We start from the raw sequence: 24,117 nt of genomic DNA on the forward strand, positions 1-24,117 counted from the left end.
AAAAGAGAACCCAACCCAAAAAGTTTGGTTGATTAGTCTGTGGCATTCTGTTAAACTGTTGCTTATGGCGGTCTCTGTGAGCTTCTCAGCGACATTCAGCCAGCCAGGTATCCTGCCTGCAGTAGATGGAATGTGGCAATGGAACGCTGGCTGCGCGTGTCATAATAGGCTCTGAGCCTTTATATACCTGTGCACAGCAGCAGCCACCTTCAGTCTGCTGCTGGACAGCCAGCAGCAGCAGCAGCAGCAGGAGAGGTATGTAATCAGGAGCCCTCCTGCTAAGGGTAGACAGCTGCTCGTTCCACCCCACCCCCCGCCTTAATTGGTTCTCCTCCCTTCCAACGGTGTTGAGGCGGGTGGGAACAGCAGGGGGTGAAGGTGCTGTGTTTAAAGAGGTGGAGTTATGCAGATCTAAAACGCGTGGATTGCAGCAGCAGCAAGCCGAAAAGTGCAGGCATGTAAGGGATCTAGAGGTTGACAACATGTCTTCTTAACGGGAGTCCAGGAGCTCATCTCCACAAATGGACTTTTTAGGATCCTTGGGTGGCTCCGTAGTTTGAAACCAATTCTGGTTATCGCTTCTCGGCCTTTTGGCTAAGATCAAGTGTAGTATCTGTTCTTATCAGTTTAATATCTGATACGTCCCCTATCTGGGGACCATATATTAAATGGATTTTTAGAACAGGGAGATGGAAAAAGAGCTTGCTCTGTCCACTCCACGCATTGACCTGGTATTGCAGTATCTCCAGGACCGGTGCACCCCTTCTTTAATGCAGTTTCTAAAATCAGAAAGAATTGAATTCAATGTTTTTTGTTCATTTTGCTTGTTTGTCGGATTTTGGGATGGACTCTTTGGCTCTGCTTTTCTTCTCCTCATTGGATTTTTCATGTTCAAAGTTGCAGAAGCCAGATTACAAGCTCATTTTGGTTCAACTTCAGCAACTGTGCATTGCATTGCCATGTAATGTGATGCAATGCTATCTTTCTAGCTCTCCCTTTCTACTTCCTTTTGGATAAACAGACATATTAGGCAAGCATTTTGGAGCTTTCACCTAAATAACTACAGGTGGTGAGATAAGCTGCACAATATAATTGACCTTTCAGTATATTGTTGCACACACACCATCTATTTAGCAAATGCCCTTGTTATCAACAGCAGCCTTTTAAACTCACCCGAGCTAACAGGTATGTGCGCTGGTTACACTGCTGCGCTTAAAATTTCTTTTTTGGTTTGCTACAATGCCTTTTCTGAAACGTTGTCTCCTTCTGCTGGAACACTGACTTCTTTCATTTAATGCCTGCAGACTATAAAAGAGAACCCAACCCAAAAAGTTTGGTTGATTAGTCTGTGGCATTCTGTTAAACTGTTGCTTATGGCGGTCTCTGTGAGCTTCTCAGCGACATTCAGCCAGCCAGGTATCCTGCCTGCAGTAGATGGAATGTGGCAATGGAACGCTGGCTGCGCGTGTCATAATAGGCTCTGAGCCTTTATATACCTGTGCACAGCAGCAGCCACCTTCAGTCTGCTGCTGGACAGCCAGCAGCAGCAGCAGCAGCAGGAGAGGTATGTAATCAGGAGCCCTCCTGCTAAGGGTAGACAGCTGCTCGTTCCACCCCACCCCCCGCCTTAATTGGTTCTCCTCCCTTCCAACGGTGTTGAGGCGGGTGGGAACAGCAGGGGGTGAAGGTGCTGTGTTTAAAGAGGTGGAGTTATGCAGATCTAAAACGCGTGGATTGCAGCAGCAGCAAGCCGAAAAGTGCAGGCATGTAAGGGATCTAGAGGTTGACAACATGTCTTCTTAACGGGAGTCCAGGAGCTCATCTCCACAAATGGACTTTTTAGGATCCTTGGGTGGCTCCGTAGTTTGAAACCAATTCTGGTTATCGCTTCTCGGCCTTTTGGCTAAGATCAAGTGTAGTATCTGTTCTTATCAGTTTAATATCTGATACGTCCCCTATCTGGGGACCATATATTAAATGGATTTTTAGAACAGGGAGATGGAAAAAGAGCTTGCTCTGTCCACTCCACGCATTGACCTGGTATTGCAGTATCTCCAGGACCGGTGCACCCCTTCTTTAATGCAGTTTCTAAAATCAGAAAGAATTGAATTCAATGTTTTTTGTTCATTTTGCTTGTTTGTCGGATTTTGGGATGGACTCTTTGGCTCTGCTTTTCTTCTCCTCATTGGATTTTTCATGTTCAAAGTTGCAGAAGCCAGATTACAAGCTCATTTTGGTTCAACTTCAGCAACTGTGCATTGCATTGCCATGTAATGTGATGCAATGCTATCTTTCTAGCTCTCCCTTTCTACTTCCTTTTGGATAAACAGACATATTAGGCAAGCATTTTGGAGCTTTCACCTAAATAACTACAGGTGGTGAGATAAGCTGCACAATATAATTGACCTTTCAGTATATTGTTGCACACACACCATCTATTTAGCAAATGCCCTTGTTATCAACAGCAGCCTTTTAAACTCACCCGAGCTAACAGGTATGTGCGCTGGTTACACTGCTGCGCTTAAAATTTCTTTTTTGGTTTGCTACAATGCCTTTTCTGAAACGTTGTCTCCTTCTGCTGGAACACTGACTTCTTTCATTTAATGCCTGCAGACTATAAAAGAGAACCCAACCCAAAAAGTTTGGTTGATTAGTCTGTGGCATTCTGTTAAACTGTTGCTTATGGCGGTCTCTGTGAGCTTCTCAGCGACATTCAGCCAGCCAGGTATCCTGCCTGCAGTAGATGGAATGTGGCAATGGAACGCTGGCTGCGCGTGTCATAATAGGCTCTGAGCCTTTATATACCTGTGCACAGCAGCAGCCACCTTCAGTCTGCTGCTGGACAGCCAGCAGCAGCAGCAGCAGCAGGAGAGGTATGTAATCAGGAGCCCTCCTGCTAAGGGTAGACAGCTGCTCGTTCCACCCCACCCCCCGCCTTAATTGGTTCTCCTCCCTTCCAACGGTGTTGAGGCGGGTGGGAACAGCAGGGGGTGAAGGTGCTGTGTTTAAAGAGGTGGAGTTATGCAGATCTAAAACGCGTGGATTGCAGCAGCAGCAAGCCGAAAAGTGCAGGCATGTAAGGGATCTAGAGGTTGACAACATGTCTTCTTAACGGGAGTCCAGGAGCTCATCTCCACAAATGGACTTTTTAGGATCCTTGGGTGGCTCCGTAGTTTGAAACCAATTCTGGTTATCGCTTCTCGGCCTTTTGGCTAAGATCAAGTGTAGTATCTGTTCTTATCAGTTTAATATCTGATACGTCCCCTATCTGGGGACCATATATTAAATGGATTTTTAGAACAGGGAGATGGAAAAAGAGCTTGCTCTGTCCACTCCACGCATTGACCTGGTATTGCAGTATCTCCAGGACCGGTGCACCCCTTCTTTAATGCAGTTTCTAAAATCAGAAAGAATTGAATTCAATGTTTTTTGTTCATTTTGCTTGTTTGTCGGATTTTGGGATGGACTCTTTGGCTCTGCTTTTCTTCTCCTCATTGGATTTTTCATGTTCAAAGTTGCAGAAGCCAGATTACAAGCTCATTTTGGTTCAACTTCAGCAACTGTGCATTGCATTGCCATGTAATGTGATGCAATGCTATCTTTCTAGCTCTCCCTTTCTACTTCCTTTTGGATAAACAGACATATTAGGCAAGCATTTTGGAGCTTTCACCTAAATAACTACAGGTGGTGAGATAAGCTGCACAATATAATTGACCTTTCAGTATATTGTTGCACACACACCATCTATTTAGCAAATGCCCTTGTTATCAACAGCAGCCTTTTAAACTCACCCGAGCTAACAGGTATGTGCGCTGGTTACACTGCTGCGCTTAAAATTTCTTTTTTGGTTTGCTACAATGCCTTTTCTGAAACGTTGTCTCCTTCTGCTGGAACACTGACTTCTTTCATTTAATGCCTGCAGACTATAAAAGAGAACCCAACCCAAAAAGTTTGGTTGATTAGTCTGTGGCATTCTGTTAAACTGTTGCTTATGGCGGTCTCTGTGAGCTTCTCAGCGACATTCAGCCAGCCAGGTATCCTGCCTGCAGTAGATGGAATGTGGCAATGGAACGCTGGCTGCGCGTGTCATAATAGGCTCTGAGCCTTTATATACCTGTGCACAGCAGCAGCCACCTTCAGTCTGCTGCTGGACAGCCAGCAGCAGCAGCAGCAGCAGGAGAGGTATGTAATCAGGAGCCCTCCTGCTAAGGGTAGACAGCTGCTCGTTCCACCCCACCCCCCGCCTTAATTGGTTCTCCTCCCTTCCAACGGTGTTGAGGCGGGTGGGAACAGCAGGGGGTGAAGGTGCTGTGTTTAAAGAGGTGGAGTTATGCAGATCTAAAACGCGTGGATTGCAGCAGCAGCAAGCCGAAAAGTGCAGGCATGTAAGGGATCTAGAGGTTGACAACATGTCTTCTTAACGGGAGTCCAGGAGCTCATCTCCACAAATGGACTTTTTAGGATCCTTGGGTGGCTCCGTAGTTTGAAACCAATTCTGGTTATCGCTTCTCGGCCTTTTGGCTAAGATCAAGTGTAGTATCTGTTCTTATCAGTTTAATATCTGATACGTCCCCTATCTGGGGACCATATATTAAATGGATTTTTAGAACAGGGAGATGGAAAAAGAGCTTGCTCTGTCCACTCCACGCATTGACCTGGTATTGCAGTATCTCCAGGACCGGTGCACCCCTTCTTTAATGCAGTTTCTAAAATCAGAAAGAATTGAATTCAATGTTTTTTGTTCATTTTGCTTGTTTGTCGGATTTTGGGATGGACTCTTTGGCTCTGCTTTTCTTCTCCTCATTGGATTTTTCATGTTCAAAGTTGCAGAAGCCAGATTACAAGCTCATTTTGGTTCAACTTCAGCAACTGTGCATTGCATTGCCATGTAATGTGATGCAATGCTATCTTTCTAGCTCTCCCTTTCTACTTCCTTTTGGATAAACAGACATATTAGGCAAGCATTTTGGAGCTTTCACCTAAATAACTACAGGTGGTGAGATAAGCTGCACAATATAATTGACCTTTCAGTATATTGTTGCACACACACCATCTATTTAGCAAATGCCCTTGTTATCAACAGCAGCCTTTTAAACTCACCCGAGCTAACAGGTATGTGCGCTGGTTACACTGCTGCGCTTAAAATTTCTTTTTTGGTTTGCTACAATGCCTTTTCTGAAACGTTGTCTCCTTCTGCTGGAACACTGACTTCTTTCATTTAATGCCTGCAGACTATAAAAGAGAACCCAACCCAAAAAGTTTGGTTGATTAGTCTGTGGCATTCTGTTAAACTGTTGCTTATGGCGGTCTCTGTGAGCTTCTCAGCGACATTCAGCCAGCCAGGTATCCTGCCTGCAGTAGATGGAATGTGGCAATGGAACGCTGGCTGCGCGTGTCATAATAGGCTCTGAGCCTTTATATACCTGTGCACAGCAGCAGCCACCTTCAGTCTGCTGCTGGACAGCCAGCAGCAGCAGCAGCAGCAGGAGAGGTATGTAATCAGGAGCCCTCCTGCTAAGGGTAGACAGCTGCTCGTTCCACCCCACCCCCCGCCTTAATTGGTTCTCCTCCCTTCCAACGGTGTTGAGGCGGGTGGGAACAGCAGGGGGTGAAGGTGCTGTGTTTAAAGAGGTGGAGTTATGCAGATCTAAAACGCGTGGATTGCAGCAGCAGCAAGCCGAAAAGTGCAGGCATGTAAGGGATCTAGAGGTTGACAACATGTCTTCTTAACGGGAGTCCAGGAGCTCATCTCCACAAATGGACTTTTTAGGATCCTTGGGTGGCTCCGTAGTTTGAAACCAATTCTGGTTATCGCTTCTCGGCCTTTTGGCTAAGATCAAGTGTAGTATCTGTTCTTATCAGTTTAATATCTGATACGTCCCCTATCTGGGGACCATATATTAAATGGATTTTTAGAACAGGGAGATGGAAAAAGAGCTTGCTCTGTCCACTCCACGCATTGACCTGGTATTGCAGTATCTCCAGGACCGGTGCACCCCTTCTTTAATGCAGTTTCTAAAATCAGAAAGAATTGAATTCAATGTTTTTTGTTCATTTTGCTTGTTTGTCGGATTTTGGGATGGACTCTTTGGCTCTGCTTTTCTTCTCCTCATTGGATTTTTCATGTTCAAAGTTGCAGAAGCCAGATTACAAGCTCATTTTGGTTCAACTTCAGCAACTGTGCATTGCATTGCCATGTAATGTGATGCAATGCTATCTTTCTAGCTCTCCCTTTCTACTTCCTTTTGGATAAACAGACATATTAGGCAAGCATTTTGGAGCTTTCACCTAAATAACTACAGGTGGTGAGATAAGCTGCACAATATAATTGACCTTTCAGTATATTGTTGCACACACACCATCTATTTAGCAAATGCCCTTGTTATCAACAGCAGCCTTTTAAACTCACCCGAGCTAACAGGTATGTGCGCTGGTTACACTGCTGCGCTTAAAATTTCTTTTTTGGTTTGCTACAATGCCTTTTCTGAAACGTTGTCTCCTTCTGCTGGAACACTGACTTCTTTCATTTAATGCCTGCAGACTATAAAAGAGAACCCAACCCAAAAAGTTTGGTTGATTAGTCTGTGGCATTCTGTTAAACTGTTGCTTATGGCGGTCTCTGTGAGCTTCTCAGCGACATTCAGCCAGCCAGGTATCCTGCCTGCAGTAGATGGAATGTGGCAATGGAACGCTGGCTGCGCGTGTCATAATAGGCTCTGAGCCTTTATATACCTGTGCACAGCAGCAGCCACCTTCAGTCTGCTGCTGGACAGCCAGCAGCAGCAGCAGCAGCAGGAGAGGTATGTAATCAGGAGCCCTCCTGCTAAGGGTAGACAGCTGCTCGTTCCACCCCACCCCCCGCCTTAATTGGTTCTCCTCCCTTCCAACGGTGTTGAGGCGGGTGGGAACAGCAGGGGGTGAAGGTGCTGTGTTTAAAGAGGTGGAGTTATGCAGATCTAAAACGCGTGGATTGCAGCAGCAGCAAGCCGAAAAGTGCAGGCATGTAAGGGATCTAGAGGTTGACAACATGTCTTCTTAACGGGAGTCCAGGAGCTCATCTCCACAAATGGACTTTTTAGGATCCTTGGGTGGCTCCGTAGTTTGAAACCAATTCTGGTTATCGCTTCTCGGCCTTTTGGCTAAGATCAAGTGTAGTATCTGTTCTTATCAGTTTAATATCTGATACGTCCCCTATCTGGGGACCATATATTAAATGGATTTTTAGAACAGGGAGATGGAAAAAGAGCTTGCTCTGTCCACTCCACGCATTGACCTGGTATTGCAGTATCTCCAGGACCGGTGCACCCCTTCTTTAATGCAGTTTCTAAAATCAGAAAGAATTGAATTCAATGTTTTTTGTTCATTTTGCTTGTTTGTCGGATTTTGGGATGGACTCTTTGGCTCTGCTTTTCTTCTCCTCATTGGATTTTTCATGTTCAAAGTTGCAGAAGCCAGATTACAAGCTCATTTTGGTTCAACTTCAGCAACTGTGCATTGCATTGCCATGTAATGTGATGCAATGCTATCTTTCTAGCTCTCCCTTTCTACTTCCTTTTGGATAAACAGACATATTAGGCAAGCATTTTGGAGCTTTCACCTAAATAACTACAGGTGGTGAGATAAGCTGCACAATATAATTGACCTTTCAGTATATTGTTGCACACACACCATCTATTTAGCAAATGCCCTTGTTATCAACAGCAGCCTTTTAAACTCACCCGAGCTAACAGGTATGTGCGCTGGTTACACTGCTGCGCTTAAAATTTCTTTTTTGGTTTGCTACAATGCCTTTTCTGAAACGTTGTCTCCTTCTGCTGGAACACTGACTTCTTTCATTTAATGCCTGCAGACTATAAAAGAGAACCCAACCCAAAAAGTTTGGTTGATTAGTCTGTGGCATTCTGTTAAACTGTTGCTTATGGCGGTCTCTGTGAGCTTCTCAGCGACATTCAGCCAGCCAGGTATCCTGCCTGCAGTAGATGGAATGTGGCAATGGAACGCTGGCTGCGCGTGTCATAATAGGCTCTGAGCCTTTATATACCTGTGCACAGCAGCAGCCACCTTCAGTCTGCTGCTGGACAGCCAGCAGCAGCAGCAGCAGCAGGAGAGGTATGTAATCAGGAGCCCTCCTGCTAAGGGTAGACAGCTGCTCGTTCCACCCCACCCCCCGCCTTAATTGGTTCTCCTCCCTTCCAACGGTGTTGAGGCGGGTGGGAACAGCAGGGGGTGAAGGTGCTGTGTTTAAAGAGGTGGAGTTATGCAGATCTAAAACGCGTGGATTGCAGCAGCAGCAAGCCGAAAAGTGCAGGCATGTAAGGGATCTAGAGGTTGACAACATGTCTTCTTAACGGGAGTCCAGGAGCTCATCTCCACAAATGGACTTTTTAGGATCCTTGGGTGGCTCCGTAGTTTGAAACCAATTCTGGTTATCGCTTCTCGGCCTTTTGGCTAAGATCAAGTGTAGTATCTGTTCTTATCAGTTTAATATCTGATACGTCCCCTATCTGGGGACCATATATTAAATGGATTTTTAGAACAGGGAGATGGAAAAAGAGCTTGCTCTGTCCACTCCACGCATTGACCTGGTATTGCAGTATCTCCAGGACCGGTGCACCCCTTCTTTAATGCAGTTTCTAAAATCAGAAAGAATTGAATTCAATGTTTTTTGTTCATTTTGCTTGTTTGTCGGATTTTGGGATGGACTCTTTGGCTCTGCTTTTCTTCTCCTCATTGGATTTTTCATGTTCAAAGTTGCAGAAGCCAGATTACAAGCTCATTTTGGTTCAACTTCAGCAACTGTGCATTGCATTGCCATGTAATGTGATGCAATGCTATCTTTCTAGCTCTCCCTTTCTACTTCCTTTTGGATAAACAGACATATTAGGCAAGCATTTTGGAGCTTTCACCTAAATAACTACAGGTGGTGAGATAAGCTGCACAATATAATTGACCTTTCAGTATATTGTTGCACACACACCATCTATTTAGCAAATGCCCTTGTTATCAACAGCAGCCTTTTAAACTCACCCGAGCTAACAGGTATGTGCGCTGGTTACACTGCTGCGCTTAAAATTTCTTTTTTGGTTTGCTACAATGCCTTTTCTGAAACGTTGTCTCCTTCTGCTGGAACACTGACTTCTTTCATTTAATGCCTGCAGACTATAAAAGAGAACCCAACCCAAAAAGTTTGGTTGATTAGTCTGTGGCATTCTGTTAAACTGTTGCTTATGGCGGTCTCTGTGAGCTTCTCAGCGACATTCAGCCAGCCAGGTATCCTGCCTGCAGTAGATGGAATGTGGCAATGGAACGCTGGCTGCGCGTGTCATAATAGGCTCTGAGCCTTTATATACCTGTGCACAGCAGCAGCCACCTTCAGTCTGCTGCTGGACAGCCAGCAGCAGCAGCAGCAGCAGGAGAGGTATGTAATCAGGAGCCCTCCTGCTAAGGGTAGACAGCTGCTCGTTCCACCCCACCCCCCGCCTTAATTGGTTCTCCTCCCTTCCAACGGTGTTGAGGCGGGTGGGAACAGCAGGGGGTGAAGGTGCTGTGTTTAAAGAGGTGGAGTTATGCAGATCTAAAACGCGTGGATTGCAGCAGCAGCAAGCCGAAAAGTGCAGGCATGTAAGGGATCTAGAGGTTGACAACATGTCTTCTTAACGGGAGTCCAGGAGCTCATCTCCACAAATGGACTTTTTAGGATCCTTGGGTGGCTCCGTAGTTTGAAACCAATTCTGGTTATCGCTTCTCGGCCTTTTGGCTAAGATCAAGTGTAGTATCTGTTCTTATCAGTTTAATATCTGATACGTCCCCTATCTGGGGACCATATATTAAATGGATTTTTAGAACAGGGAGATGGAAAAAGAGCTTGCTCTGTCCACTCCACGCATTGACCTGGTATTGCAGTATCTCCAGGACCGGTGCACCCCTTCTTTAATGCAGTTTCTAAAATCAGAAAGAATTGAATTCAATGTTTTTTGTTCATTTTGCTTGTTTGTCGGATTTTGGGATGGACTCTTTGGCTCTGCTTTTCTTCTCCTCATTGGATTTTTCATGTTCAAAGTTGCAGAAGCCAGATTACAAGCTCATTTTGGTTCAACTTCAGCAACTGTGCATTGCATTGCCATGTAATGTGATGCAATGCTATCTTTCTAGCTCTCCCTTTCTACTTCCTTTTGGATAAACAGACATATTAGGCAAGCATTTTGGAGCTTTCACCTAAATAACTACAGGTGGTGAGATAAGCTGCACAATATAATTGACCTTTCAGTATATTGTTGCACACACACCATCTATTTAGCAAATGCCCTTGTTATCAACAGCAGCCTTTTAAACTCACCCGAGCTAACAGGTATGTGCGCTGGTTACACTGCTGCGCTTAAAATTTCTTTTTTGGTTTGCTACAATGCCTTTTCTGAAACGTTGTCTCCTTCTGCTGGAACACTGACTTCTTTCATTTAATGCCTGCAGACTATAAAAGAGAACCCAACCCAAAAAGTTTGGTTGATTAGTCTGTGGCATTCTGTTAAACTGTTGCTTATGGCGGTCTCTGTGAGCTTCTCAGCGACATTCAGCCAGCCAGGTATCCTGCCTGCAGTAGATGGAATGTGGCAATGGAACGCTGGCTGCGCGTGTCATAATAGGCTCTGAGCCTTTATATACCTGTGCACAGCAGCAGCCACCTTCAGTCTGCTGCTGGACAGCCAGCAGCAGCAGCAGCAGCAGGAGAGGTATGTAATCAGGAGCCCTCCTGCTAAGGGTAGACAGCTGCTCGTTCCACCCCACCCCCCGCCTTAATTGGTTCTCCTCCCTTCCAACGGTGTTGAGGCGGGTGGGAACAGCAGGGGGTGAAGGTGCTGTGTTTAAAGAGGTGGAGTTATGCAGATCTAAAACGCGTGGATTGCAGCAGCAGCAAGCCGAAAAGTGCAGGCATGTAAGGGATCTAGAGGTTGACAACATGTCTTCTTAACGGGAGTCCAGGAGCTCATCTCCACAAATGGACTTTTTAGGATCCTTGGGTGGCTCCGTAGTTTGAAACCAATTCTGGTTATCGCTTCTCGGCCTTTTGGCTAAGATCAAGTGTAGTATCTGTTCTTATCAGTTTAATATCTGATACGTCCCCTATCTGGGGACCATATATTAAATGGATTTTTAGAACAGGGAGATGGAAAAAGAGCTTGCTCTGTCCACTCCACGCATTGACCTGGTATTGCAGTATCTCCAGGACCGGTGCACCCCTTCTTTAATGCAGTTTCTAAAATCAGAAAGAATTGAATTCAATGTTTTTTGTTCATTTTGCTTGTTTGTCGGATTTTGGGATGGACTCTTTGGCTCTGCTTTTCTTCTCCTCATTGGATTTTTCATGTTCAAAGTTGCAGAAGCCAGATTACAAGCTCATTTTGGTTCAACTTCAGCAACTGTGCATTGCATTGCCATGTAATGTGATGCAATGCTATCTTTCTAGCTCTCCCTTTCTACTTCCTTTTGGATAAACAGACATATTAGGCAAGCATTTTGGAGCTTTCACCTAAATAACTACAGGTGGTGAGATAAGCTGCACAATATAATTGACCTTTCAGTATATTGTTGCACACACACCATCTATTTAGCAAATGCCCTTGTTATCAACAGCAGCCTTTTAAACTCACCCGAGCTAACAGGTATGTGCGCTGGTTACACTGCTGCGCTTAAAATTTCTTTTTTGGTTTGCTACAATGCCTTTTCTGAAACGTTGTCTCCTTCTGCTGGAACACTGACTTCTTTCATTTAATGCCTGCAGACTATAAAAGAGAACCCAACCCAAAAAGTTTGGTTGATTAGTCTGTGGCATTCTGTTAAACTGTTGCTTATGGCGGTCTCTGTGAGCTTCTCAGCGACATTCAGCCAGCCAGGTATCCTGCCTGCAGTAGATGGAATGTGGCAATGGAACGCTGGCTGCGCGTGTCATAATAGGCTCTGAGCCTTTATATACCTGTGCACAGCAGCAGCCACCTTCAGTCTGCTGCTGGACAGCCAGCAGCAGCAGCAGCAGCAGGAGAGGTATGTAATCAGGAGCCCTCCTGCTAAGGGTAGACAGCTGCTCGTTCCACCCCACCCCCCGCCTTAATTGGTTCTCCTCCCTTCCAACGGTGTTGAGGCGGGTGGGAACAGCAGGGGGTGAAGGTGCTGTGTTTAAAGAGGTGGAGTTATGCAGATCTAAAACGCGTGGATTGCAGCAGCAGCAAGCCGAAAAGTGCAGGCATGTAAGGGATCTAGAGGTTGACAACATGTCTTCTTAACGGGAGTCCAGGAGCTCATCTCCACAAATGGACTTTTTAGGATCCTTGGGTGGCTCCGTAGTTTGAAACCAATTCTGGTTATCGCTTCTCGGCCTTTTGGCTAAGATCAAGTGTAGTATCTGTTCTTATCAGTTTAATATCTGATACGTCCCCTATCTGGGGACCATATATTAAATGGATTTTTAGAACAGGGAGATGGAAAAAGAGCTTGCTCTGTCCACTCCACGCATTGACCTGGTATTGCAGTATCTCCAGGACCGGTGCACCCCTTCTTTAATGCAGTTTCTAAAATCAGAAAGAATTGAATTCAATGTTTTTTGTTCATTTTGCTTGTTTGTCGGATTTTGGGATGGACTCTTTGGCTCTGCTTTTCTTCTCCTCATTGGATTTTTCATGTTCAAAGTTGCAGAAGCCAGATTACAAGCTCATTTTGGTTCAACTTCAGCAACTGTGCATTGCATTGCCATGTAATGTGATGCAATGCTATCTTTCTAGCTCTCCCTTTCTACTTCCTTTTGGATAAACAGACATATTAGGCAAGCATTTTGGAGCTTTCACCTAAATAACTACAGGTGGTGAGATAAGCTGCACAATATAATTGACCTTTCAGTATATTGTTGCACACACACCATCTATTTAGCAAATGCCCTTGTTATCAACAGCAGCCTTTTAAACTCACCCGAGCTAACAGGTATGTGCGCTGGTTACACTGCTGCGCTTAAAATTTCTTTTTTGGTTTGCTACAATGCCTTTTCTGAAACGTTGTCTCCTTCTGCTGGAACACTGACTTCTTTCATTTAATGCCTGCAGACTATAAAAGAGAACCCAACCCAAAAAGTTTGGTTGATTAGTCTGTGGCATTCTGTTAAACTGTTGCTTATGGCGGTCTCTGTGAGCTTCTCAGCGACATTCAGCCAGCCAGGTATCCTGCCTGCAGTAGATGGAATGTGGCAATGGAACGCTGGCTGCGCGTGTCATAATAGGCTCTGAGCCTTTATATACCTGTGCACAGCAGCAGCCACCTTCAGTCTGCTGCTGGACAGCCAGCAGCAGCAGCAGCAGCAGGAGAGGTATGTAATCAGGAGCCCTCCTGCTAAGGGTAGACAGCTGCTCGTTCCACCCCACCCCCCGCCTTAATTGGTTCTCCTCCCTTCCAACGGTGTTGAGGCGGGTGGGAACAGCAGGGGGTGAAGGTGCTGTGTTTAAAGAGGTGGAGTTATGCAGATCTAAAACGCGTGGATTGCAGCAGCAGCAAGCCGAAAAGTGCAGGCATGTAAGGGATCTAGAGGTTGACAACATGTCTTCTTAACGGGAGTCCAGGAGCTCATCTCCACAAATGGACTTTTTAGGATCCTTGGGTGGCTCCGTAGTTTGAAACCAATTCTGGTTATCGCTTCTCGGCCTTTTGGCTAAGATCAAGTGTAGTATCTGTTCTTATCAGTTTAATATCTGATACGTCCCCTATCTGGGGACCATATATTAAATGGATTTTTAGAACAGGGAGATGGAAAAAGAGCTTGCTCTGTCCACTCCACGCATTGACCTGGTATTGCAGTATCTCCAGGACCGGTGCACCCCTTCTTTAATGCAGTTTCTAAAATCAGAAAGAATTGAATTCAATGTTTTTTGTTCATTTTGCTTGTTTGTCGGATTTTGGGATGGACTCTTTGGCTCTGCTTTTCTTCTCCTCATTGGATTTTTCATGTTCAAAGTTGCAGAAGCCAGATTACAAGCTCATTTTGGTTCAACTTCAGCAACTGTGCATTGCATTGCCATGTAATGTGATGCAATGCTATCTTTCTAGCTCTCCCTTTCTACTTCCTTTTGGATAAACAGACATATTAGGCAAGCATTTTGGAGCTTTCACCTAAATAACTACAGGTGGTGAGATAAGCTGCACAATATAATTGACCTTTCAGTATATTGTTGCACACACACCATCTATTTAGCAAATGCCCTTGTTATCAACAGCAGCCTTTTAAACTCACCCGAGCTAACAGGTATGTGCGCTGGTTACACTGCTGCGCTTAAAATTTCTTTTTTGGTTTGCTACAATGCCTTTTCTGAAACGTTGTCTCCTTCTGCTGGAACACTGACTTCTTTCATTTAATGCCTGCAGACTATAAAAGAGAACCCAACCCAAAAAGTTTGGTTGATTAGTCTGTGGCATTCTGTTAAACTGTTGCTTATGGCGGTCTCTGTGAGCTTCTCAGCGACATTCAGCCAGCCAGGTATCCTGCCTGCAGTAGATGGAATGTGGCAATGGAACGCTGGCTGCGCGTGTCATAATAGGCTCTGAGCCTTTATATACCTGTGCACAGCAGCAGCCACCTTCAGTCTGCTGCTGGACAGCCAGCAGCAGCAGCAGCAGCAGGAGAGGTATGTAATCAGGAGCCCTCCTGCTAAGGGTAGACAGCTGCTCGTTCCACCCCACCCCCCGCCTTAATTGGTTCTCCTCCCTTCCAACGGTGTTGAGGCGGGTGGGAACAGCAGGGGGTGAAGGTGCTGTGTTTAAAGAGGTGGAGTTATGCAGATCTAAAACGCGTGGATTGCAGCAGCAGCAAGCCGAAAAGTGCAGGCATGTAAGGGATCTAGAGGTTGACAACATGTCTTCTTAACGGGAGTCCAGGAGCTCATCTCCACAAATGGACTTTTTAGGATCCTTGGGTGGCTCCGTAGTTTGAAACCAATTCTGGTTATCGCTTCTCGGCCTTTTGGCTAAGATCAAGTGTAGTATCTGTTCTTATCAGTTTAATATCTGATACGTCCCCTATCTGGGGACCATATATTAAATGGATTTTTAGAACAGGGAGATGGAAAAAGAGCTTGCTCTGTCCACTCCACGCATTGACCTGGTATTGCAGTATCTCCAGGACCGGTGCACCCCTTCTTTAATGCAGTTTCTAAAATCAGAAAGAATTGAATTCAATGTTTTTTGTTCATTTTGCTTGTTTGTCGGATTTTGGGATGGACTCTTTGGCTCTGCTTTTCTTCTCCTCATTGGATTTTTCATGTTCAAAGTTGCAGAAGCCAGATTACAAGCTCATTTTGGTTCAACTTCAGCAACTGTGCATTGCATTGCCATGTAATGTGATGCAATGCTATCTTTCTAGCTCTCCCTTTCTACTTCCTTTTGGATAAACAGACATATTAGGCAAGCATTTTGGAGCTTTCACCTAAATAACTACAGGTGGTGAGATAAGCTGCACAATATAATTGACCTTTCAGTATATTGTTGCACACACACCATCTATTTAGCAAATGCCCTTGTTATCAACAGCAGCCTTTTAAACTCACCCGAGCTAACAGGTATGTGCGCTGGTTACACTGCTGCGCTTAAAATTTCTTTTTTGGTTTGCTACAATGCCTTTTCTGAAACGTTGTCTCCTTCTGCTGGAACACTGACTTCTTTCATTTAATGCCTGCAGACTATAAAAGAGAACCCAACCCAAAAAGTTTGGTTGATTAGTCTGTGGCATTCTGTTAAACTGTTGCTTATGGCGGTCTCTGTGAGCTTCTCAGCGACATTCAGCCAGCCAGGTATCCTGCCTGCAGTAGATGGAATGTGGCAATGGAACGCTGGCTGCGCGTGTCATAATAGGCTCTGAGCCTTTATATACCTGTGCACAGCAGCAGCCACCTTCAGTCTGCTGCTGGACAGCCAGCAGCAGCAGCAGCAGCAGGAGAGGTATGTAATCAGGAGCCCTCCTGCTAAGGGTAGACAGCTGCTCGTTCCACCCCACCCCCCGCCTTAATTGGTTCTCCTCCCTTCCAACGGTGTTGAGGCGGGTGGGAACAGCAGGGGGTGAAGGTGCTGTGTTTAAAGAGGTGGAGTTATGCAGATCTAAAACGCGTGGATTGCAGCAGCAGCAAGCCGAAAAGTGCAGGCATGTAAGGGATCTAGAGGTTGACAACATGTCTTCTTAACGGGAGTCCAGGAGCTCATCTCCACAAATGGACTTTTTAGGATCCTTGGGTGGCTCCGTAGTTTGAAACCAATTCTGGTTATCGCTTCTCGGCCTTTTGGCTAAGATCAAGTGTAGTATCTGTTCTTATCAGTTTAATATCTGATACGTCCCCTATCTGGGGACCATATATTAAATGGATTTTTAGAACAGGGAGATGGAAAAAGAGCTTGCTCTGTCCACTCCACGCATTGACCTGGTATTGCAGTATCTCCAGGACCGGTGCACCCCTTCTTTAATGCAGTTTCTAAAATCAGAAAGAATTGAATTCAATGTTTTTTGTTCATTTTGCTTGTTTGTCGGATTTTGGGATGGACTCTTTGGCTCTGCTTTTCTTCTCCTCATTGGATTTTTCATGTTCAAAGTTGCAGAAGCCAGATTACAAGCTCATTTTGGTTCAACTTCAGCAACTGTGCATTGCATTGCCATGTAATGTGATGCAATGCTATCTTTCTAGCTCTCCCTTTCTACTTCCTTTTGGATAAACAGACATATTAGGCAAGCATTTTGGAGCTTTCACCTAAATAACTACAGGTGGTGAGATAAGCTGCACAATATAATTGACCTTTCAGTATATTGTTGCACACACACCATCTATTTAGCAAATGCCCTTGTTATCAACAGCAGCCTTTTAAACTCACCCGAGCTAACAGGTATGTGCGCTGGTTACACTGCTGCGCTTAAAATTTCTTTTTTGGTTTGCTACAATGCCTTTTCTGAAACGTTGTCTCCTTCTGCTGGAACACTGACTTCTTTCATTTAATGCCTGCAGACTATAAAAGAGAACCCAACCCAAAAAGTTTGGTTGATTAGTCTGTGGCATTCTGTTAAACTGTTGCTTATGGCGGTCTCTGTGAGCTTCTCAGCGACATTCAGCCAGCCAGGTATCCTGCCTGCAGTAGATGGAATGTGGCAATGGAACGCTGGCTGCGCGTGTCATAATAGGCTCTGAGCCTTTATATACCTGTGCACAGCAGCAGCCACCTTCAGTCTGCTGCTGGACAGCCAGCAGCAGCAGCAGCAGCAGGAGAGGTATGTAATCAGGAGCCCTCCTGCTAAGGGTAGACAGCTGCTCGTTCCACCCCACCCCCCGCCTTAATTGGTTCTCCTCCCTTCCAACGGTGTTGAGGCGGGTGGGAACAGCAGGGGGTGAAGGTGCTGTGTTTAAAGAGGTGGAGTTATGCAGATCTAAAACGCGTGGATTGCAGCAGCAGCAAGCCGAAAAGTGCAGGCATGTAAGGGATCTAGAGGTTGACAACATGTCTTCTTAACGGGAGTCCAGGAGCTCATCTCCACAAATGGACTTTTTAGGATCCTTGGGTGGCTCCGTAGTTTGAAACCAATTCTGGTTATCGCTTCTCGGCCTTTTGGCTAAGATCAAGTGTAGTATCTGTTCTTATCAGTTTAATATCTGATACGTCCCCTATCTGGGGACCATATATTAAATGGATTTTTAGAACAGGGAGATGGAAAAAGAGCTTGCTCTGTCCACTCCACGCATTGACCTGGTATTGCAGTATCTCCAGGACCGGTGCACCCCTTCTTTAATGCAGTTTCTAAAATCAGAAAGAATTGAATTCAATGTTTTTTGTTCATTTTGCTTGTTTGTCGGATTTTGGGATGGACTCTTTGGCTCTGCTTTTCTTCTCCTCATTGGATTTTTCATGTTCAAAGTTGCAGAAGCCAGATTACAAGCTCATTTTGGTTCAACTTCAGCAACTGTGCATTGCATTGCCATGTAATGTGATGCAATGCTATCTTTCTAGCTCTCCCTTTCTACTTCCTTTTGGATAAACAGACATATTAGGCAAGCATTTTGGAGCTTTCACCTAAATAACTACAGGTGGTGAGATAAGCTGCACAATATAATTGACCTTTCAGTATATTGTTGCACACACACCATCTATTTAGCAAATGCCCTTGTTATCAACAGCAGCCTTTTAAACTCACCCGAGCTAACAGGTATGTGCGCTGGTTACACTGCTGCGCTTAAAATTTCTTTTTTGGTTTGCTACAATGCCTTTTCTGAAACGTTGTCTCCTTCTGCTGGAACACTGACTTCTTTCATTTAATGCCTGCAGACTATAAAAGAGAACCCAACCCAAAAAGTTTGGTTGATTAGTCTGTGGCATTCTGTTAAACTGTTGCTTATGGCGGTCTCTGTGAGCTTCTCAGCGACATTCAGCCAGCCAGGTATCCTGCCTGCAGTAGATGGAATGTGGCAATGGAACGCTGGCTGCGCGTGTCATAATAGGCTCTGAGCCTTTATATACCTGTGCACAGCAGCAGCCACCTTCAGTCTGCTGCTGGACAGCCAGCAGCAGCAGCAGCAGCAGGAGAGGTATGTAATCAGGAGCCCTCCTGCTAAGGGTAGACAGCTGCTCGTTCCACCCCACCCCCCGCCTTAATTGGTTCTCCTCCCTTCCAACGGTGTTGAGGCGGGTGGGAACAGCAGGGGGTGAAGGTGCTGTGTTTAAAGAGGTGGAGTTATGCAGATCTAAAACGCGTGGATTGCAGCAGCAGCAAGCCGAAAAGTGCAGGCATGTAAGGGATCTAGAGGTTGACAACATGTCTTCTTAACGGGAGTCCAGGAGCTCATCTCCACAAATGGACTTTTTAGGATCCTTGGGTGGCTCCGTAGTTTGAAACCAATTCTGGTTATCGCTTCTCGGCCTTTTGGCTAAGATCAAGTGTAGTATCTGTTCTTATCAGTTTAATATCTGATACGTCCCCTATCTGGGGACCATATATTAAATGGATTTTTAGAACAGGGAGATGGAAAAAGAGCTTGCTCTGTCCACTCCACGCATTGACCTGGTATTGCAGTATCTCCAGGACCGGTGCACCCCTTCTTTAATGCAGTTTCTAAAATCAGAAAGAATTGAATTCAATGTTTTTTGTTCATTTTGCTTGTTTGTCGGATTTTGGGATGGACTCTTTGGCTCTGCTTTTCTTCTCCTCATTGGATTTTTCATGTTCAAAGTTGCAGAAGCCAGATTACAAGCTCATTTTGGTTCAACTTCAGCAACTGTGCATTGCATTGCCATGTAATGTGATGCAATGCTATCTTTCTAGCTCTCCCTTTCTACTTCCTTTTGGATAAACAGACATATTAGGCAAGCATTTTGGAGCTTTCACCTAAATAACTACAGGTGGTGAGATAAGCTGCACAATATAATTGACCTTTCAGTATATTGTTGCACACACACCATCTATTTAGCAAATGCCCTTGTTATCAACAGCAGCCTTTTAAACTCACCCGAGCTAACAGGTATGTGCGCTGGTTACACTGCTGCGCTTAAAATTTCTTTTTTGGTTTGCTACAATGCCTTTTCTGAAACGTTGTCTCCTTCTGCTGGAACACTGACTTCTTTCATTTAATGCCTGCAGACTATAAAAGAGAACCCAACCCAAAAAGTTTGGTTGATTAGTCTGTGGCATTCTGTTAAACTGTTGCTTATGGCGGTCTCTGTGAGCTTCTCAGCGACATTCAGCCAGCCAGGTATCCTGCCTGCAGTAGATGGAATGTGGCAATGGAACGCTGGCTGCGCGTGTCATAATAGGCTCTGAGCCTTTATATACCTGTGCACAGCAGCAGCCACCTTCAGTCTGCTGCTGGACAGCCAGCAGCAGCAGCAGCAGCAGGAGAGGTATGTAATCAGGAGCCCTCCTGCTAAGGGTAGACAGCTGCTCGTTCCACCCCACCCCCCGCCTTAATTGGTTCTCCTCCCTTCCAACGGTGTTGAGGCGGGTGGGAACAGCAGGGGGTGAAGGTGCTGTGTTTAAAGAGGTGGAGTTATGCAGATCTAAAACGCGTGGATTGCAGCAGCAGCAAGCCGAAAAGTGCAGGCATGTAAGGGATCTAGAGGTTGACAACATGTCTTCTTAACGGGAGTCCAGGAGCTCATCTCCACAAATGGACTTTTTAGGATCCTTGGGTGGCTCCGTAGTTTGAAACCAATTCTGGTTATCGCTTCTCGGCCTTTTGGCTAAGATCAAGTGTAGTATCTGTTCTTATCAGTTTAATATCTGATACGTCCCCTATCTGGGGACCATATATTAAATGGATTTTTAGAACAGGGAGATGGAAAAAGAGCTTGCTCTGTCCACTCCACGCATTGACCTGGTATTGCAGTATCTCCAGGACCGGTGCACCCCTTCTTTAATGCAGTTTCTAAAATCAGAAAGAATTGAATTCAATGTTTTTTGTTCATTTTGCTTGTTTGTCGGATTTTGGGATGGACTCTTTGGCTCTGCTTTTCTTCTCCTCATTGGATTTTTCATGTTCAAAGTTGCAGAAGCCAGATTACAAGCTCATTTTGGTTCAACTTCAGCAACTGTGCATTGCATTGCCATGTAATGTGATGCAATGCTATCTTTCTAGCTCTCCCTTTCTACTTCCTTTTGGATAAACAGACATATTAGGCAAGCATTTTGGAGCTTTCACCTAAATAACTACAGGTGGTGAGATAAGCTGCACAATATAATTGACCTTTCAGTATATTGTTGCACACACACCATCTATTTAGCAAATGCCCTTGTTATCAACAGCAGCCTTTTAAACTCACCCGAGCTAACAGGTATGTGCGCTGGTTACACTGCTGCGCTTAAAATTTCTTTTTTGGTTTGCTACAATGCCTTTTCTGAAACGTTGTCTCCTTCTGCTGGAACACTGACTTCTTTCATTTAATGCCTGCAGACTATAAAAGAGAACCCAACCCAAAAAGTTTGGTTGATTAGTCTGTGGCATTCTGTTAAACTGTTGCTTATGGCGGTCTCTGTGAGCTTCTCAGCGACATTCAGCCAGCCAGGTATCCTGCCTGCAGTAGATGGAATGTGGCAATGGAACGCTGGCTGCGCGTGTCATAATAGGCTCTGAGCCTTTATATACCTGTGCACAGCAGCAGCCACCTTCAGTCTGCTGCTGGACAGCCAGCAGCAGCAGCAGCAGCAGGAGAGGTATGTAATCAGGAGCCCTCCTGCTAAGGGTAGACAGCTGCTCGTTCCACCCCACCCCCCGCCTTAATTGGTTCTCCTCCCTTCCAACGGTGTTGAGGCGGGTGGGAACAGCAGGGGGTGAAGGTGCTGTGTTTAAAGAGGTGGAGTTATGCAGATCTAAAACGCGTGGATTGCAGCAGCAGCAAGCCGAAAAGTGCAGGCATGTAAGGGATCTAGAGGTTGACAACATGTCTTCTTAACGGGAGTCCAGGAGCTCATCTCCACAAATGGACTTTTTAGGATCCTTGGGTGGCTCCGTAGTTTGAAACCAATTCTGGTTATCGCTTCTCGGCCTTTTGGCTAAGATCAAGTGTAGTATCTGTTCTTATCAGTTTAATATCTGATACGTCCCCTATCTGGGGACCATATATTAAATGGATTTTTAGAACAGGGAGATGGAAAAAGAGCTTGCTCTGTCCACTCCACGCATTGACCTGGTATTGCAGTATCTCCAGGACCGGTGCACCCCTTCTTTAATGCAGTTTCTAAAATCAGAAAGAATTGAATTCAATGTTTTTTGTTCATTTTGCTTGTTTGTCGGATTTTGGGATGGACTCTTTGGCTCTGCTTTTCTTCTCCTCATTGGATTTTTCATGTTCAAAGTTGCAGAAGCCAGATTACAAGCTCATTTTGGTTCAACTTCAGCAACTGTGCATTGCATTGCCATGTAATGTGATGCAATGCTATCTTTCTAGCTCTCCCTTTCTACTTCCTTTTGGATAAACAGACATATTAGGCAAGCATTTTGGAGCTTTCACCTAAATAACTACAGGTGGTGAGATAAGCTGCACAATATAATTGACCTTTCAGTATATTGTTGCACACACACCATCTATTTAGCAAATGCCCTTGTTATCAACAGCAGCCTTTTAAACTCACCCGAGCTAACAGGTATGTGCGCTGGTTACACTGCTGCGCTTAAAATTTCTTTTTTGGTTTGCTACAATGCCTTTTCTGAAACGTTGTCTCCTTCTGCTGGAACACTGACTTCTTTCATTTAATGCCTGCAGACTATAAAAGAGAACCCAACCCAAAAAGTTTGGTTGATTAGTCTGTGGCATTCTGTTAAACTGTTGCTTATGGCGGTCTCTGTGAGCTTCTCAGCGACATTCAGCCAGCCAGGTATCCTGCCTGCAGTAGATGGAATGTGGCAATGGAACGCTGGCTGCGCGTGTCATAATAGGCTCTGAGCCTTTATATACCTGTGCACAGCAGCAGCCACCTTCAGTCTGCTGCTGGACAGCCAGCAGCAGCAGCAGCAGCAGGAGAGGTATGTAATCAGGAGCCCTCCTGCTAAGGGTAGACAGCTGCTCGTTCCACCCCACCCCCCGCCTTAATTGGTTCTCCTCCCTTCCAACGGTGTTGAGGCGGGTGGGAACAGCAGGGGGTGAAGGTGCTGTGTTTAAAGAGGTGGAGTTATGCAGATCTAAAACGCGTGGATTGCAGCAGCAGCAAGCCGAAAAGTGCAGGCATGTAAGGGATCTAGAGGTTGACAACATGTCTTCTTAACGGGAGTCCAGGAGCTCATCTCCACAAATGGACTTTTTAGGATCCTTGGGTGGCTCCGTAGTTTGAAACCAATTCTGGTTATCGCTTCTCGGCCTTTTGGCTAAGATCAAGTGTAGTATCTGTTCTTATCAGTTTAATATCTGATACGTCCCCTATCTGGGGACCATATATTAAATGGATTTTTAGAACAGGGAGATGGAAAAAGAGCTTGCTCTGTCCACTCCACGCATTGACCTGGTATTGCAGTATCTCCAGGACCGGTGCACCCCTTCTTTAATGCAGTTTCTAAAATCAGAAAGAATTGAATTCAATGTTTTTTGTTCATTTTGCTTGTTTGTCGGATTTTGGGATGGACTCTTTGGCTCTGCTTTTCTTCTCCTCATTGGATTTTTCATGTTCAAAGTTGCAGAAGCCAGATTACAAGCTCATTTTGGTTCAACTTCAGCAACTGTGCATTGCATTGCCATGTAATGTGATGCAATGCTATCTTTCTAGCTCTCCCTTTCTACTTCCTTTTGGATAAACAGACATATTAGGCAAGCATTTTGGAGCTTTCACCTAAATAACTACAGGTGGTGAGATAAGCTGCACAATATAATTGACCTTTCAGTATATTGTTGCACACACACCATCTATTTAGCAAATGCCCTTGTTATCAACAGCAGCCTTTTAAACTCACCCGAGCTAACAGGTATGTGCGCTGGTTACACTGCTGCGCTTAAAATTTCTTTTTTGGTTTGCTACAATGCCTTTTCTGAAACGTTGTCTCCTTCTGCTGGAACACTGACTTCTTTCATTTAATGCCTGCAGACTATAAAAGAGAACCCAACCCAAAAAGTTTGGTTGATTAGTCTGTGGCATTCTGTTAAACTGTTGCTTATGGCGGTCTCTGTGAGCTTCTCAGCGACATTCAGCCAGCCAGGTATCCTGCCTGCAGTAGATGGAATGTGGCAATGGAACGCTGGCTGCGCGTGTCATAATAGGCTCTGAGCCTTTATATACCTGTGCACAGCAGCAGCCACCTTCAGTCTGCTGCTGGACAGCCAGCAGCAGCAGCAGCAGCAGCAGGAGAGGTATGTAATCAGGAGCCCTCCTGCTAAGGGTAGACAGCTGCTCGTTCCACCCCACCCCCCGCCTTAATTGGTTCTCCTCCCTTCCAACGGTGTTGAGGCGGGTGGGAACAGCAGGGGGTGAAGGTGCTGTGTTTAAAGAGGTGGAGTTATGCAGATCTAAAACGCGTGGATTGCAGCAGCAGCAAGCCGAAAAGTGCAGGCATGTAAGGGATCTAGAGGTTGACAACATGTCTTCTTAACGGGAGTCCAGGAGCTCATCTCCACAAATGGACTTTTTAGGATCCTTGGGTGGCTCCG

General features: G+C 45.3%; 18 non-coding genes across 18 annotated transcripts; all 18 read left to right on the top strand.

Annotated features, from left to right (window-relative positions):
* Positions 1–574: 574 nt before the first annotated feature.
* On the top strand, positions 575–765 carry LOC141244583 (U2 spliceosomal RNA). Its single transcript, XR_012308497.1, has one exon. It is a non-coding gene; the product is annotated as a U2 spliceosomal RNA (small nuclear RNA).
* A 1,118-nt stretch (positions 766–1,883) lies between these two features.
* Positions 1,884–2,074, top strand: LOC141244584 (U2 spliceosomal RNA). Its single transcript, XR_012308498.1, has one exon. It is a non-coding gene; the product is annotated as a U2 spliceosomal RNA (small nuclear RNA).
* A 1,118-nt stretch (positions 2,075–3,192) lies between these two features.
* On the top strand, positions 3,193–3,383 carry LOC141244586 (U2 spliceosomal RNA). Its single transcript, XR_012308500.1, has one exon. It is a non-coding gene; the product is annotated as a U2 spliceosomal RNA (small nuclear RNA).
* A 1,118-nt stretch (positions 3,384–4,501) lies between these two features.
* LOC141244587 (U2 spliceosomal RNA) lies at positions 4,502–4,692 on the top strand. The gene has a single exon (XR_012308501.1). It is a non-coding gene; the product is annotated as a U2 spliceosomal RNA (small nuclear RNA).
* A 1,118-nt stretch (positions 4,693–5,810) lies between these two features.
* Positions 5,811–6,001, top strand: LOC141244588 (U2 spliceosomal RNA). Its single transcript, XR_012308502.1, has one exon. It is a non-coding gene; the product is annotated as a U2 spliceosomal RNA (small nuclear RNA).
* Positions 6,002–7,119: 1,118 nt separating this feature from the next.
* On the top strand, positions 7,120–7,310 carry LOC141244589 (U2 spliceosomal RNA). Its single transcript, XR_012308503.1, has one exon. It is a non-coding gene; the product is annotated as a U2 spliceosomal RNA (small nuclear RNA).
* Positions 7,311–8,428: 1,118 nt separating this feature from the next.
* On the top strand, positions 8,429–8,619 carry LOC141244590 (U2 spliceosomal RNA). Its single transcript, XR_012308504.1, has one exon. It is a non-coding gene; the product is annotated as a U2 spliceosomal RNA (small nuclear RNA).
* A 1,118-nt stretch (positions 8,620–9,737) lies between these two features.
* On the top strand, positions 9,738–9,928 carry LOC141244592 (U2 spliceosomal RNA). Its single transcript, XR_012308506.1, has one exon. It is a non-coding gene; the product is annotated as a U2 spliceosomal RNA (small nuclear RNA).
* A 1,118-nt stretch (positions 9,929–11,046) lies between these two features.
* LOC141244593 (U2 spliceosomal RNA) lies at positions 11,047–11,237 on the top strand. The gene has a single exon (XR_012308507.1). It is a non-coding gene; the product is annotated as a U2 spliceosomal RNA (small nuclear RNA).
* A 1,118-nt stretch (positions 11,238–12,355) lies between these two features.
* On the top strand, positions 12,356–12,546 carry LOC141244594 (U2 spliceosomal RNA). Its single transcript, XR_012308508.1, has one exon. It is a non-coding gene; the product is annotated as a U2 spliceosomal RNA (small nuclear RNA).
* A 1,118-nt stretch (positions 12,547–13,664) lies between these two features.
* On the top strand, positions 13,665–13,855 carry LOC141244595 (U2 spliceosomal RNA). Its single transcript, XR_012308509.1, has one exon. It is a non-coding gene; the product is annotated as a U2 spliceosomal RNA (small nuclear RNA).
* A 1,118-nt stretch (positions 13,856–14,973) lies between these two features.
* LOC141244596 (U2 spliceosomal RNA) lies at positions 14,974–15,164 on the top strand. Its single transcript, XR_012308510.1, has one exon. It is a non-coding gene; the product is annotated as a U2 spliceosomal RNA (small nuclear RNA).
* Positions 15,165–16,282: 1,118 nt separating this feature from the next.
* Positions 16,283–16,473, top strand: LOC141244598 (U2 spliceosomal RNA). The gene has a single exon (XR_012308512.1). It is a non-coding gene; the product is annotated as a U2 spliceosomal RNA (small nuclear RNA).
* A 1,118-nt stretch (positions 16,474–17,591) lies between these two features.
* Positions 17,592–17,782, top strand: LOC141244599 (U2 spliceosomal RNA). Its single transcript, XR_012308513.1, has one exon. It is a non-coding gene; the product is annotated as a U2 spliceosomal RNA (small nuclear RNA).
* A 1,118-nt stretch (positions 17,783–18,900) lies between these two features.
* Positions 18,901–19,091, top strand: LOC141244600 (U2 spliceosomal RNA). Its single transcript, XR_012308514.1, has one exon. It is a non-coding gene; the product is annotated as a U2 spliceosomal RNA (small nuclear RNA).
* Positions 19,092–20,209: 1,118 nt separating this feature from the next.
* Positions 20,210–20,400, top strand: LOC141244601 (U2 spliceosomal RNA). Its single transcript, XR_012308515.1, has one exon. It is a non-coding gene; the product is annotated as a U2 spliceosomal RNA (small nuclear RNA).
* Positions 20,401–21,518: 1,118 nt separating this feature from the next.
* On the top strand, positions 21,519–21,709 carry LOC141244602 (U2 spliceosomal RNA). The gene has a single exon (XR_012308516.1). It is a non-coding gene; the product is annotated as a U2 spliceosomal RNA (small nuclear RNA).
* A 1,118-nt stretch (positions 21,710–22,827) lies between these two features.
* On the top strand, positions 22,828–23,018 carry LOC141244603 (U2 spliceosomal RNA). The gene has a single exon (XR_012308517.1). It is a non-coding gene; the product is annotated as a U2 spliceosomal RNA (small nuclear RNA).
* Positions 23,019–24,117: the final 1,099 nt, after the last annotated feature.

The sequence above is a fragment of the Phyllobates terribilis genome, unplaced genomic scaffold (genome assembly GCF_046119375.1).
Source record: "Phyllobates terribilis strain yellow unplaced genomic scaffold, ASM4611937v1 Scaffold_1598__1_contigs__length_248474, whole genome shotgun sequence".
In the NCBI taxonomy this organism is placed as follows: Eukaryota; Metazoa; Chordata; class Amphibia; order Anura; family Dendrobatidae; genus Phyllobates; species Phyllobates terribilis.